Source organism: Haliotis rufescens, unplaced genomic scaffold (genome assembly GCF_023055435.1).
Source record: "Haliotis rufescens isolate VD_foot unplaced genomic scaffold, xgHalRufe1.0.p SCAF_123, whole genome shotgun sequence".
Classification (NCBI taxonomy): domain Eukaryota; kingdom Metazoa; phylum Mollusca; class Gastropoda; order Lepetellida; family Haliotidae; genus Haliotis; species Haliotis rufescens.
The window spans coordinates 560,322-575,202 of NW_025963806.1; positions in this window are offsets into that span (position 1 = coordinate 560,322).

Here is a 14,881-nt window from a genome sequence, read left to right on the forward strand (position 1 = left end):
ACGGCAAGCATGGGTTGCTTGAAGACCTATTCTACCCCGGATACCTTGAATGTTATAACCTTGATCAAACAGAGTCGTATGACGCTCTTTGAAATCTTGGTAGAAAGGGCATGCGCGATTGTATCTCAAAAGTTGTGAAATGTAAACACCAAAGGCTGGAGCTGATCAAGGGAAAGTTGACTATTTGAAAGTTGACACTCACTCACCAAGAGAATTTCAACTGAGTACTTGTTGATTTCAATTGCTCTCTTATACCCTTTAGCTGACCCTTCAGATTCTTCAAAGTTCTGTCTTTGTAATACAAGAGGATGGACAGCAATATGTAACGTGAAGGTTTTCCACAAATCACCTAACATGTGAGATCCCAAATTGTCTCCAGCTACTCATGATAATCTTTGATGTAAGCAGCTTCCCTAAAAACAAACTCATCCCAGATTTCTGACAATACATTTTGGGCATCAAATGCCCTCAGATAGCACTTCCTTACAATAGACAGCTAGCTCGGACCTATTGTTGATATAAAGGTGGCTAAAGTGTAGTAAATACGGATCTATTGTGGACATAAAGGTGGCTAAAGTGTAGTAAATACGGATCTATTGTGGACATAACGGTGGCTAAAGTGTAGTAAATATGGATCTATTGTGGACATAACGGTGGCTAAAGTGTAGTAAATATGGATCTATTGTCGACATAAAGTTGGCTTAAGTGTAGTAAATATGGATCTATTGTGGACATAAAGGTGGCTAAAGTGTAGTAAATATGGACCTATTGTGGACATAACGGTGGCTAAAGTGTAGTAAATATGGATCTATTGTCGACATAAAGTTGGCTTCAGTGTAGTTAATATGGATCTATTGTGGACATAAAGGTAGCTAAAGTGTAGTAAATACGGACCTATTGTGGACATAAAGGTGGCTAAAGTATAGTAAATATGGACCTATTGTGGACATAACGGTGGCTAAAGTGTAGTAAATATGGATCTATTGTCGACATAAAGTTGGCTTCAGTGTAGTTAATATGGATCTATTGTGGACATAACGGTGGCTAAAGTGTAGTAAATACGGACCTATTGTGGACATAAAGGTGGCTAAAGTGTAGTAAATACGGACCTATTGTGGACATAACGGTGGCTAAAGTGTAGTAAATACGGATCTATTGTGGACATAACGGTGGCTAAAGTGTAGTAAATATGGATCTATTGTGGACATAAAGGTGGCTAAAGTGTAGTACATACGGATCTATTGTGGACATAACGGTGGCTAAAGTGTAGTAAATACGGACCTATTGTTGACATAAAGGTGGCTAAAGTGTAGTCAATACGGACCTATTGTGGACATAAAGGTGGCTAAAGTGTAGTAAATACAGATCTATTGTGGACATAACGGTGGCTAAAGTGTAGTAAATACGGATCTATTGTGGACATAACAGTGGCTCAACTGAAGTAAATACGGATCTATTGTGGACATAACGGTGGCTAAAGTGTAGTAAATACGGACCTATTGTTGACATAAAGGTGGCTAAAGTGTAGTAAATACGGACCTATTGTGGACATAAAGGTGGCTAAAGTGTAGTAAATACAGATCTATTGTGGACATAAAGGTGGCTAAAGTGTAGTAAATACGGATCTATTGTGGACATAACAGTGGCTAAAGTGTAGTAAATACGGACCTGTTGTGGACATAACGGTGGCTAAAGTGTAGTAAATATGGATCTATTGTGGACATAACGGTGTCTAAAGTGTAGTAAATATGGACCTATTGTGGACATAACGGTGGCTAAAGTGTAGTAAATACGGACCTATTGTGGACATAACGGTGGCTAAAGTGTAGTAAATATGGATCTATTGTGGACATAACGGTGGTTTAAGTGTAGTACATACGGATCTATTGATTGCTTTTTCTTTGCTGAACCCAATAGAGTTACTACCTCAAATGACCTGTGAAGATCCGGGGTAGAATAGGTCTTCAGCAACCCATGCTTGTCGTAAAAGGCGACTTTGCTTGTCGTAAAAGGTGACTAACGGGATTGGGTGGTCAGGCTCGCTGATTTTGTTGACACATCAATCCCAATTGCGTGGATCGATGCTCATGATGTCAATCACTGGATTGTCTAGTCCAGACTCGATTATTTTACAGACCGCCGTCATGTAGGTGGAATATTGGTGAGTGCGGCGTTAAACAACAAGCAAACAGACAATACTACCTCAATTGCATCCTGATACAGGATTATCTTGTGTTATCCAGGCAACAAGAGAACTGTAGCTGACTTTAGCTCCACTGAATCCCAGATCTTGGTTACCCGGATGGAATGACTGTTGATACGGATTTTTGTTTGTTTTTTGGATTCTTGATTATGGAGGGCTGAGGCCATGCCCATAAGTTCGCAACTGACAGACTAGTAGTATTAGTAGTATTATAGATTTTACGACCGCTTCAGCCGTTGGCTATTTCGCAGTCGGGGCCAGACGGGTTAAACAATAATAAACAATAGTGGGTAATACATAAGTAATCGGCTGGCCCAAAAAAATGTAAATTAGGGGGGTTAAAGAAGAAAGAAATATAGTAAAGGGGTGTGAAGGGGAAAGAAGTTTAGCAGTAGTAGTGTAGAGCTGTAAGAAACCTAGTCTAAGGGAAGTAACTAGTGTAGAGACTTATTATGATATATAATCAGTTAAGCTGATATGCTATGTAATAATATGTATTATCTTATCAAATGAAAAATAACAGTGGGAAGGGTGGAAAACCTATCATAAAAAGTTTGGGCTTACTGGCTGGGGTAGGGAGTCAGGAGAGGTGAGGGGGGGGGGGGGGGGGGGGGGGGGGGGGGGTGAGTATTGGCCGTGCGCGTGGGAGCTGAGCTTGGGTTGGTGGCTGGTTGAACGGTCATATTTATTATAGTATGGATATGGGCGAATTTGTCGCGCGGACGTCGGAGAAGTCAGTCCGCGCTGAGAATTTGGATCCCGATCCTAAATTGTAAATGTGTGTATTTTAGATATAGTGTTTATACTGTAATTTGTTGGGATTTTTCTAAAGTTTGCTTATTAGATTTGTTGTTTTAAGGAATGTGGCTATATGGGTAAATTTAGCGGTATGGTTGAAGGGGTCTAGGAGCAGTTGGATGTTGTTTTTGAGCTGTGGGGGAAGAGAGTTGTATAGTTGTGTTTGTTGTTGTTTATATTGTGAGCAGTGGTTGAATATATGGTCTAGTGTTTCAGGTGTGTTGCAGTGTATGCAGTTTGGATGTGGGTGTCTGTTATGTTTGTGGAGTGTTTCGTTTAAATTAGTTTGGCCGCTTAACATTCTATTAATGATTTTATCTGCTAAAATGGACTTTGGGAAGTTCCGACACTTTGTGACTGGCTTATTGAAAAGGGATTTTGTCAAGATTGACTTACAATTTTGAATATTTGTTTTGAAATTTTGAGATAATGTGTTTCTTTTGATTAGTGATTTTATCTCGGCTTTACTGGTGGTGAAGTCAATACTTGGTGATGGTTGGGTGGTGGCTAGTTTTGCTGCTGTGTCTGCTAGTTGGTTGCCTGTTATGCCAGTGTGTGCAGGTGCCCATAGGAGAGTTATTGTTTTGTTGGATTCTATGAGTTTTGTGTGGATGTCTATGATATTGTTTATTATGTCTTGTCTTGATTTAGATTGTTTATTATGAATTTGGGTTAATGCACCTAATGAGTCTGAAATTATAAGGAAGTTAGTGTCAGTAGATATTTTTATGTAGTGATATGCACATTGTATAGCCAGTAGTTCAGCTGTGGTGATATGTGTGTAGTTGGTATAGTGGAAGTTTGTGGTGATTGGTATAGGTTGTGTGATCTGTATGCCTAGTCCTGTTATGTCATTATTAGTCTGTGATGCATCCGTATAGATATGGGTGTGGTTGGGCCAGTTTTGGTGTATGTAGTTATTAGATATTTCTTTTTTGTCAAGGTTTTTGGGGTCAGGATGTGAGATGAATGTTTTGTGGAGTGAGAGGTCTGTTTCAGGGGGGGGGGGGGGGTTGTCATTTATGAATATGTTTTGGGGGTCTATGTGTTTGATGTTTTCTAGCTTATATGTTTTTAAGAGTTTATAGAGATGTGTGAGATAGGGGGCTAGTGTGTGATTGTTTTTGAATTTCTTTAAGGTTGCAGGTCTAAGGGTGTTGTATTTAGTGATGATTTGTTTTAGGATAGGGTTTTGTTGGGCCCCAGCCCAGTAATTGAGAGTGGTTTGATTGCGGCGGAGTTGGATGGAGGTGGTTCCTGATAATAGCTGGAGGGTATTTAGGGCTGTACCGGTTCTGGTACCCAGGGCTATCTTTAGGGCTCTATATTGTATGGAGTTTAGTTTGTTATTGAGTGTTTCTGATATGGAGTTGAGGACTGGAGCAGCATAGTCAATCTTAGATTGAATTAGTGACTTGTATATATTCAGTAATGTTTGTTTGTCAGCACCCCAATCAGTGCCGCTGATGGCTCTCATTACATTTAAGTCTTTTTGACATGATGTGACCAAATTATGAATATGGGGAGCCCATGTTAGGTGCTGGTCAAAAGTAATTCCCAGAAATTTAGCTTCCTCTTTGAATGAAATGGACTGATCATTAAGGGTGAGTTTGGGTGTACAATTTGGCATATGTCTATTTTTGAAGAGTAAGCCGATGGTTTTATTAGTGTTGATTTGGAATCCCCACTGGGTTGCCAAGAGTTCTATGTGTTGCAGGAGGGGTTGAATTCTTTTTTGGATCTGTTTTAGAGATGTTGACGACGTCCAGAAGGAAATGTCATCTGCGAATTTTGCAGTAGTTGTTTTTTTAATTTTAGATGGGAAAATGTCGTCAATCATAAAATTGAAAAGTGTTGGAGAGATTATACTACCCTGTGGGGTGCCGTTGTCTAAAGGATGTGGGTCAGATAGGGTGTTGTTGGTTTTAACTGTGATGTTTCTGTCTGTTAGAAAAGAGTGTATGAAATTTAGAATTCTACCATCTATGGCTTTTGCTTTAAGTTTTTGGATTAGGCCATGATGCCAAACCATATCAAATGCTTTACTAAAGTCGATGAAAATGGCCACAGTATATTGTTTTTGGGCGATTGCTGTTTTAACGTCATGTTCTAGATGTAAAACGTGGTCTAAAGTTTGTCGATTAGACATAAAACCACTCTGGTCCTCATTAAGTAATTTTTGGGATGAAATTTGGAATTTTAGTCTATTGTTTATGACGGATTCCATTATTTTGCAAATATGGGAAGTTAATGAGATAGGGCGGTAGGAATCCGGTTCTTTGGGGGGCTTGCCTGGTTTGAGAACCGGTACTACTAGGGCTGTTTTCCAAGAATGGGGGAGGGAGCCAGAAATCCAAATTTGGTTAAATAATTGAAGAAGGAGTTTTTGAATTTTAGGGGGAAGGTGGTTAAGGATAGTGTAGCTAATGTTGTCTGGGGCTGTATTTTTGTTATTGATGGCTGTTTGTAGTTCATAGATGTTTATTGTTTTATTGTATGACATGCTTGTGAGGGGTGGTCTGGGAGAATAGGTGGGGTGGTTTTTAATAGTGTCTTGCATGATGGGGGTGTGGTTGGCGGAGCTGCTAGTGGCCGAGAAGTGAGCAGCCATGGCATTAGCCTTTTCTCTATCTGTATTTAGGTTAGGAAAAGATGGGGCTGAGAAGGTTTTTGAAGTGCCCTTTATGGCTTTAAGTTTTTTCCATAGAATTTTGGTATTTTGTTTCCCCATTTTCAAGGAGCTGGTAAATGTTTGCCAATGTTTTCTTTTGGCTGCTCTTATAAGTTGTTTAGTTGAATTTCTGAGATGTTTTGGCAAGGGGAGTTTGGTTATGTCCCGCTTGGCTTTATTTAGTGCCTTTTTCCTAAGTTTTCTGGAGTTTTCTATTTCTGAGCTCCACCAGGGGACAGTGATATGGTGCGGTGAGATTTTGACTGTTGGGATGCATTGGAGGGCTATATTGTGAATTGTATTTGTAAAGTTTGTATTGAAAATGTCGTTGTCAATGTTGTGTATATGATGTGTGTTTATTTGATTGCAGAGTGTGTGGAATGTTTTCCAGTCAGCCTTTTTGAGATTGAATTTGGGTTGCTGGGGGGTGTTGTCTAATGGGGTGGCAGGTTGGGATTGGGATAGGGGTGGGATTGGGGTGGGTAGGGATAAAGAAATTTTGATGGGCGTGTGATCACTGCCCCAAGTGTCCGAATTGGCCTCCCAGCAGAGTTTAGGATGGAGATCGGGGGTAGTGAAGGTAAGGTCGATTGCTGTGGGGGATTGGAGATGGCTTGTGGGGTACCTAGTGGGTTGGTTATCATTTAAGCAAATAAGGTTGTTTAATTCTGACCATTCTTGAATTAGTTTACCGAATCTATCTGTATAGTTTTTTGTGCCCAACAGTGGATGATGAGCATTGAAATCGCCTAGAAAGATGGTGTTTGGTTCAATAAATTTGGTTAAGACATTAAGGTCTTCAACTGTGAAGGGTTTTGTTTTGCTATGATAGACATTTATAAGACTGATTTTAGTTTGGTTTATAGTTGTTTTGATGGCCAGGCATTCAAGATTTGGGGTAGGAATATCTATTATGTCATAATCAAGATGGTTTTTGATAAAGATGTCCAGGCCACCATGTGGTGGTCCGGGGCAGTTAGTGGGTCGGGGTCTATCTTTCCGAATGAGAACATAGCCTGGAATTTTGAAGGTCTTTTTGGGGGATAATTTAGTTTCTTGGGCTGCGATTAATAATGGAGAGATTTTTTGAAGGGCGATGAGGGCCTTAAGCTCATGCCCATTGGTGGTGATCCCGTTGCAGTTCCACTGGATGAACACCATTAGCTGGTTTTAGAATGAAGGGGAAGTTGAATGGATGGTGTTCCGGGGCTAATTTGGAATAGTGTAGACAGGGTTTCATTTAAGGGTCCTTATGGCTGCCTGGAATTGTTGTAGGGTTTTTTGGTATATGTTTGCTTGGTGTGCTAGGGAGTGGAGTTTCTTGGTGGTGGGGTTTCTAAGGAGAATGGCTGCTGAGATGAATTCAATGATTTTGTGTGTATTTGAGTGAAGTTTTTTGGGTGTGACTATAACTTGGGGGGTTGTTTTGAGTGTTTGGAGTTTGTGGGAGAGTAGTTGTTTTCGTGTTGTGTTGATCCTGTAGTTGATTTGTTTGTTTTTGTGTTGGGGTTGGTTTGATGGAATTGGAATGGCTGATCTGGCTGGGTGGAGGGGTTTGGGAAGGGATAGGTCTGGTTGGGACTGTATGGGTGTGGGTGGGTCAGAGGGGGGGCAGTTTGAATGGAGAGGAGGGCCGGGATGGGGGGGGTGGGGGGGGGGGGTGGGGGGGGGCTGAACAGGAGGGATTAGGAAGGGGGATTGGTGAGGGGCTGGGGGCAGGTGGGGTTGGGGGGTGGGTAACAGAGCCAATTTGGGAGCTGTTTGGGTTTGGGGCCTGTGGGAGGGATGTGGGGATGGTTGGGGGGGGGGGGGGGGTAGAGGAGGAGGGTAGGGAGAAGGAGGATGTGGGAGCGGGGGTGGGTAGTAGAGGGGGGTGGGGAGGGTTTCTGGGAGGGAACTGGACAGGGAGTCAGATGTAGAGTCGAGGTCGATGAAGTCGGGGATGGAGTTGTATATGGGAATTGTAGCTGGTTTGGGTAATTGGGCTTTGGTAATATGTTTGTTGAGCTTAAGGATGTGTGACTGTTTGATCGGGCAGGTGTTTTGGGTAGCTGTGTGTCCTTCTGATTTACAGTGTATGCAATATGCGGCCCATGTGCATTCTGCGGCTTCATGTCTGTATGAGCCGCACTTTTGGCACATGGTTGGCTGTCTACATGTGGATGTTAGGTGGGTGAATGAATGGCATATGGAGCATTGAGGTTTTTTTTTTCTAACTGGGTTGACTTTGAATGTAAGTGTGCCGAAAGTAATGTGTGTAGGGAGTTCAGTTGTTTTAAATGTAAGAAATATTGTTTGGGTTGTTGTCCTGCCCGGGATGGGAGTACGGTTGTTGATGCTTTTGAAATGTATGATCTTGGGTTGGGTGTGAAGTTTGTTGGACATGTTGATGTAATCTTGGATGTCTTCTTGTGTGTCCCTGTAATCTATGTAAATAACCCCTTGTATCTGTGTAAACCATTTAGGCACCTGCCATGTGATGTTGAGTCCGTCTATGATTGGTTGTCTGCTGGCATATGTGAGTGTTTCATGGTTTGGAAATGTAAGTTTGTATCCCCTGCCGCATTTGTTTATGTATTTGTATGTAATGTTTGCTTTGTGCAGGCAGAGGGCGAATTTGTTGGTGGAAAAGGTGTCGTTTAACGGGGTGGATGTTAGTGTAGTTGTTTGTGGGGGGGTTTGTTGAGAGCAGGTTTTTTTGGTAGTTTGTTCTATTTCGGGGGGTGAGTGAGAAGGGCGCTTTGTTTGTTTAGGTGATGGATGTTTGTTTTCTGTTGGGGGTTGTATGGCCTGGCTTGGGGTTTGGGGTTGTTGAATTATGATATGGGGTTCAATGTGTTGGTGGGTAGGGGGGTGGTGTTTTGGAGTGGTTGGGTTTGGGGTCGGGGGAGGGGGGGGATGAACCTGACGGGGGTGGGGGGAGGATAAGGTTTAATTCTTCAAGGTCGAGGCCGAAATCAAAGGGGATTGGGTTTGTGTTGTGTGTTGGGGTGAGACCTGGAAAGTGTTGTTTGCTATTGATGGGTGTGGTGAAAAGGGAGGTGGATTGGGGAGATGAACGAGGGGGGGAGTCCATGATGGGGTTGTGTTGGAATGGGGGTTGGGGGGATGGGGGGGGGGGGGGGGGGGGTATGAGTATTGACAATGTGAGTACAGTGGGAGGGTAACACAGTAATAGCACAATAGTATAAAGAAAAAGGGAGTAAGTAAGCATGCAGTATGGGAGGAGGGGATAAAGGTAGATATACTTAGCAGTAATAAAAAGATTGGAGATTGTTGGATGGATGCCAGTAGTTTTCCGGACGGAGAGGCGAGTGAGTCTCCTAGTCCGGGGGCCGACTTGGCCGTGGAACGATAGTGGCGTTCGCTGATGTAGATGGATAGTCGTTAGTTCGATATCCCTGATATGGTTAGGTTCGATATCCCAATTTGGGTAGGAAGTGGATTTGAAGGAGGGCTAGTGCACGACAAAATGGCGTCCGACCATGCCGGAAGTAAACAAACTTTTATGTGTGTGTGTCTGTCTCTGACAGACTACCATGTTTCGGAGATTTATAACAGAGTAACTGTTGAGTCAATCAGTTGAGTAAATGGTACTCACTAGATTACCAAAATCAGAGTTCGCCAATTCAGTAGTGAACACATTTCAGTTTTCGTGTACATATTTCAGTTTTTGACACTAACCAAGGAGTTAATCCCCTCCTAAAACAACACCACACATCAAAGGCGTACCGGCGGGTCGTCGTCCTGCGAATGAAAAGATTCGAGGGGTCGTCGTCCTGCGAATACCCTGTTATATCCATATGATGATATGGACGATGAATCTAAATTTGAATTATTTTACAATGTGGTAACAGATGTGTTGGTATCTGACTATGAGCATGCACAGACTATTTGGACGACATTCAACCGCAAAATTATTGGATAATACCATGATCAAAACTTGAAGTCTGATGTTCTTCTTTTGGCAGATGGTATTGAGACGTTTAGGAATACTTCAATGGAATATTATCATCTTGACCCAAAGCAATATGAATATTATTTATCTTTACCTGGCCTTAGCCTTAGCGGGGATGCCATGTTGAAAATGGGAAACGTTGAATTGGAATTACTGACTGGTCTAGATTTGGGGGGATAAGCATGATTTCAATGAAGCATGCCAAGCAAACCATCCTTATGAATATGAATACAACCCTGTATGAAGGAAAAGAAAATCAAACAGCTAAAGGTGTTTGTTATTTAGAAGCAGTTGAGACATGCATTATACAAAGAATGGTTGTTCGTTCATGTACAGTACCGTCATGAAATGAAACAAATTCGCACCTTTGGTCACCAACTGTTTGTTGTTAGCATAAATAAAGTTAGCTGAGTCCTTTTGACGATAAACGTTTTATCCCTCAAACACTTCCCCATTGTCACTATCGCATCATAAATCCTGATGTTAACAATGCTTAAAACCATTTCATACCTCAAGTGTTCCCATCAAGAGATCAGTGCTTTATTGTGTGCACATCCATATGTTTGTTGTAACACCACATTTACAGCTGTGCTGTATGTACATGATTCTGTTGTAACCTGAGTAGACTTGTGAGGCTATTACAACTGCTGGAGAAAGTCATGTTAGCATATTTTGTGTCATCAGATGTATTTTATGCATAATTGCAAATACGTTCGTATTACATTGTTGTAATGTTACCTCGTTGTCGAAAACTGTTGTCTGACATATTAAAGTTAACTATTGAATAAACATATTGACTGTCATCAGTGTGTTTGGTTTTCTTTTATCTTGACAAGAGACAAGGTAACGATTATCCATTTTTTACCTCGACCATGATAGTCACATATTACTAGTCAAGGGTCGAGGGGAAGCCCCGACAGCACCTAACAGGAGATGTTACAATACAAAGGTTATCAGTCTGTGTGTGTCTCTTGGTCACTTTCTTCACTGTCAATGCGGGGCGGTCGGGTAGCCTAGTGGTTAAAGCGTTAGCTCGTCACGCCGAAGACCCGGGTTCGATTCCCGACATGGGTACAATGTGTGAAGCCCATTTCTGGTGTCCCCAGCCGTGATATTGCTGGAATATTGCTAAAAGCGGCGTAAAACCATACTCACTCACTCACTCACTGTCAATACTGGCGTGACCATCTGTCTCGGAGAAGTCGACATAAGAAAGCATATCTTTCACAAGAGGCTTTAACCATGTCTTAATCTTAGAAGAGATCTCCTTAGGGTCGGTATCTGAGTCCATAACTCTCACTTTGTCCAGAATAGGTTTGAAAAGAGGTCCATTACCAAAATAGCGCACGGGTGTAGCAAGTCGGTCCAAGAACGTCTCATCCCATCATACTGCAGTTTCTTCTCAATCAATCTTTCAGAACGCCCTTGTTCTTTATACTTTTCCTTTTTCACCAGGATATCATTTTTGCAAACTTTCAGTGTTTGCTCCCCAAAATACTCAAATTCTTTCAGTTCTCTTTCCTTATCAGCTTCACACACTTTAGAAGTTGCGGGATGTAAAATAACCACATTCATACATGCGGCTGTAAATCATGATTATTCTCAAACATAATATGACACTCGTCATAGGAAGGCGTGACGTCACCTCCAGACTGAAAATGATGTGCAGCTATTGTTTCTGCTTGATGTTCAAGAGATGTGTACACACGTGGAGTGTTAAACATAAAGTGAGATGCTTCCTGGAGTTCAGATCTTGTTATAGGTGAAACTTCTTCCCTGTTTGGGAATCTCGCATTCTCGCGATCTCGCATTCTCGTGTTTGGGGCATATTTAGCTCGTTTCCAAAGGTTGAGATCGTGAGAATGGCACATGGCAAATGAATGAATGAACGGAGAAACAGCTGAATGGAAAATTCAGTGTGAAACAGTCATCCAAAGATAGTCACCTGTGAAGATCCGGGGTAGAATAGGTCTTCAGCACCCCATACTTGTCGTAAAAGGCGACTGCTTGTCGTAAGAGGTGACTAATGGGATCGGGTGGTCAGGACTTACTCACTTGGTTGATGCATGTCATCGATCCCAATTAAGTGGATCGATGCTCATGATATCAATCCCTGGATTGTCTGGTCGATTATTCACAGACTGATATCATACAGCTGAAATATTGGTGAGGGCTGAGGTAAAACAACAAACAAACAAACAAACAAACAACAAACAAATCCAAACATTGTCATGTAACACCCCTTTTAATCATTTCACTGACTACCCATCAGACGGAGATTTTATTAAATTTACTTCATAATACTGCCACTGACGTATCAGTGATTCACGTCACGTCAAGCTGTGTGACCTAGTTAACGAATATAGCCTTTCACGCCCTCTCAGATCAAGCTCTCAATTCACATGTGTGTTCTCAAAACTTACGACATACGGATCTATTCGTCACTAATAAAATAACTGACCCCTTCGGTTGTAATTTGATGAGCTTTGAGCATACGTTGTTTGAAGCACTGTGTCGATGGAAGATGTATATTATCTAAAAAGCGAATAGTGCTGTGTGTATGGAAGATGTATATTATCTAAAAAGCGTCTACCTCTGTGTGTATGGAAAATGTATGTTATCTAATAAGTGTCGTGCACTGTGTCTATGAAAGATGTATGTTATCTAATAAGCGACTAGCACTGTGTCTATGGAAGATGTATATTATCTAATAAGCGACTAGCACTGTGTTAATGGAAGAGGGGGGCACGTTTACCTGAGGGACGATTTCTGACAGTAAGCAACTTAAACCTAACCATACATAAATGCTGTGAGGGGCAAACGAAAGAATACAGAGTTAAATTTGATTATTTCTATGTAACCATCTTTCATCCTTGCAACAGTTTGTGAAAGGGTAATATGTGGCACGGTAATTCTGTATAAAAATAAACTGGCTCATTGACGACTGAGGTAAGAAATGTAAGACAGTCAATTTGTGCCGATAAATATAAATTTATAGATTTTCCAGGATAAGATGTCTTAGATACCCATAAGCACTAGTGTAGCCTATGAAATGTATTTATTTTCTATTTCCAAACGTCTTAAATCAAATTATTATTTTTTTAAAATACAACCATGTAAAATTATTCTATTCTTTGAGTGCTAACTAAGCGCTAGTACAGTTCAATTATGGGATATAATAGCCCTAACTTCAGATATTAAATGAAAATCAACTGAGAGGTATAGTTTCATTCACTCCTCTGTTTACTTTTAGCCATAGGTTATGATGTTAAAAGAAATGAAGACAGGCGTCACGGGCCGAAGTTTTACCATACTAGGGAATCAGTGCATATCCGAGGTCGCATACACCTTTTCGGACAGAACAATAGCTGGTGTGTCTCACGCGGGATCAATGAGGTCACCAGGTGAAGGACGCCAAGACAGTAGTGGGGGCAGCGCACAGAGACAGGATCATAACCGCGAGTGTTAGGGAAGCGACGCACTACGGTGAGTACATACAGCTGTGTTTCTCTGTCACTAAACTTTTTCACCTTTTATGACGAGACCCGTGACGATCCTGGGTAGAATAGATCTTCAGCAACCCATGCTTGCCGTAAAAGGCGACTTTGCTGATCGTAAGAGGCGACAAACGGGATCGGGGGGTCAAGCTCGCTGACTTGATTGATGCATGTCATGGTAGCCCAATTGCGTGTATCGAATGTCACGATGTCAATCACTGGATTGTCTGGTCCAGATTCGATTATTTACAGACCACCGTTTGTTTGTTTGTTTCACGCAGCACTCAGTAATATTCCAACTATATGATCGAGTCTGAACCAGACAATCCAGTGATTGTTGTTATGAGCAATGCCCCGCCCCATCTGGGTACGATGACACTTTGTCAAATAGCATGACCAGGTCTGTGGAACAGGTTTAACTGGAATACCCACGGGGAACTACAATGTAACCTCGCTTCAGCATCATGTCAAGGCCATACCCTCACTTATAACCTCATGCAAGCACAAAGGTGAAGTCGCACAGTTAGTGGGGAACTACAATGTAACCTCACTTCAGCATCATGTCAAGGCCATAACCTCACTTATCACTTCATTCAAGTACAAAGGTGAAGTCGCACAATTAGTGGGGAACTACAATGTAACCTCACTTCAGCATCATGTCAAGGCCATAACCCCCCTTATCACCTCATTCAAGTACAAAGGTGAAGCCGTGCAGATAGCGGGGAACTACAATGTAACCTCGCTTCAGCATCATGTCAAGGCCATAACCTCACTTATCACTTCATTCAAGTACAAAGGTGAAGTCGCGCAGTTAGCGGGGAACTACAATGTAACCTCGCTTCAGCATCATGTCAAGGCCATACCCTCACTTATCACTTCATTCAAGTACAAAGGTGAAGTCGCACAGTTAGTGGGGAACTACAATGTAACCTCACTTCAGCATCATGTCAAGGCCATACCCTCACTTATCACTTCATTCAAGTACAAAGGTGAAGCCGCACAGTTAGTGGGGAACTACAATGTAACCTCACTTCAGCATCATGTCAAGGCCATAACCTCACTTATCACTTCATTCAAGTACAAAGGTGAAGTCGCACAGTTAGTGGGGAACTACAATGTAACCTCACTTCAGCATCATGTCAAGGCCATAACCTCACTTATCACTTCATTCAAGTACAAAGGTGAAGTCGCACAGTTAGTGGGGAACTACAATGTAACCTCACTTCAGCATCATGTCAAGGCCATACCCTCACTTATCACTTCATTCAAGTACAAAGGTGAAGTTGCACAGTTAGCGGGGAACTACAATGTAACCTCGCTTCAGCATCATGTCAAGGCCATACCCTCACTTATCACTTCATTCAAGTACAAAGGTGAAGTCGCACAGTTAGTGGGGAACTACAATGTAACCTCGCTTCAGCATCATGTCAAGGCCGTACCCTCACTTATTACTTCATTCAAGTACAAAGGTGAAGTCGCGCAGTTAGCGGGGAACTACAATGGAACCTCACTTCAGCATCATGTCAAGGCCATACCCTCACTTATCACTTCATTCAAGTACAAAGTTTAAGCCGCACAGTTAGCAGGGAACTACAATGTAACCTCACTTCAGCATCATGTCAAGGCCATGACCTCACTTATCACTTCATTCAAGTACAAAGGTGAAGTCGCACAGTTAGTGGGGAACTACAAAGTAACCTCACTTCAGCATCATGTCAAGGCCATAACCTCACTTATCACTTCATTCAAGTACA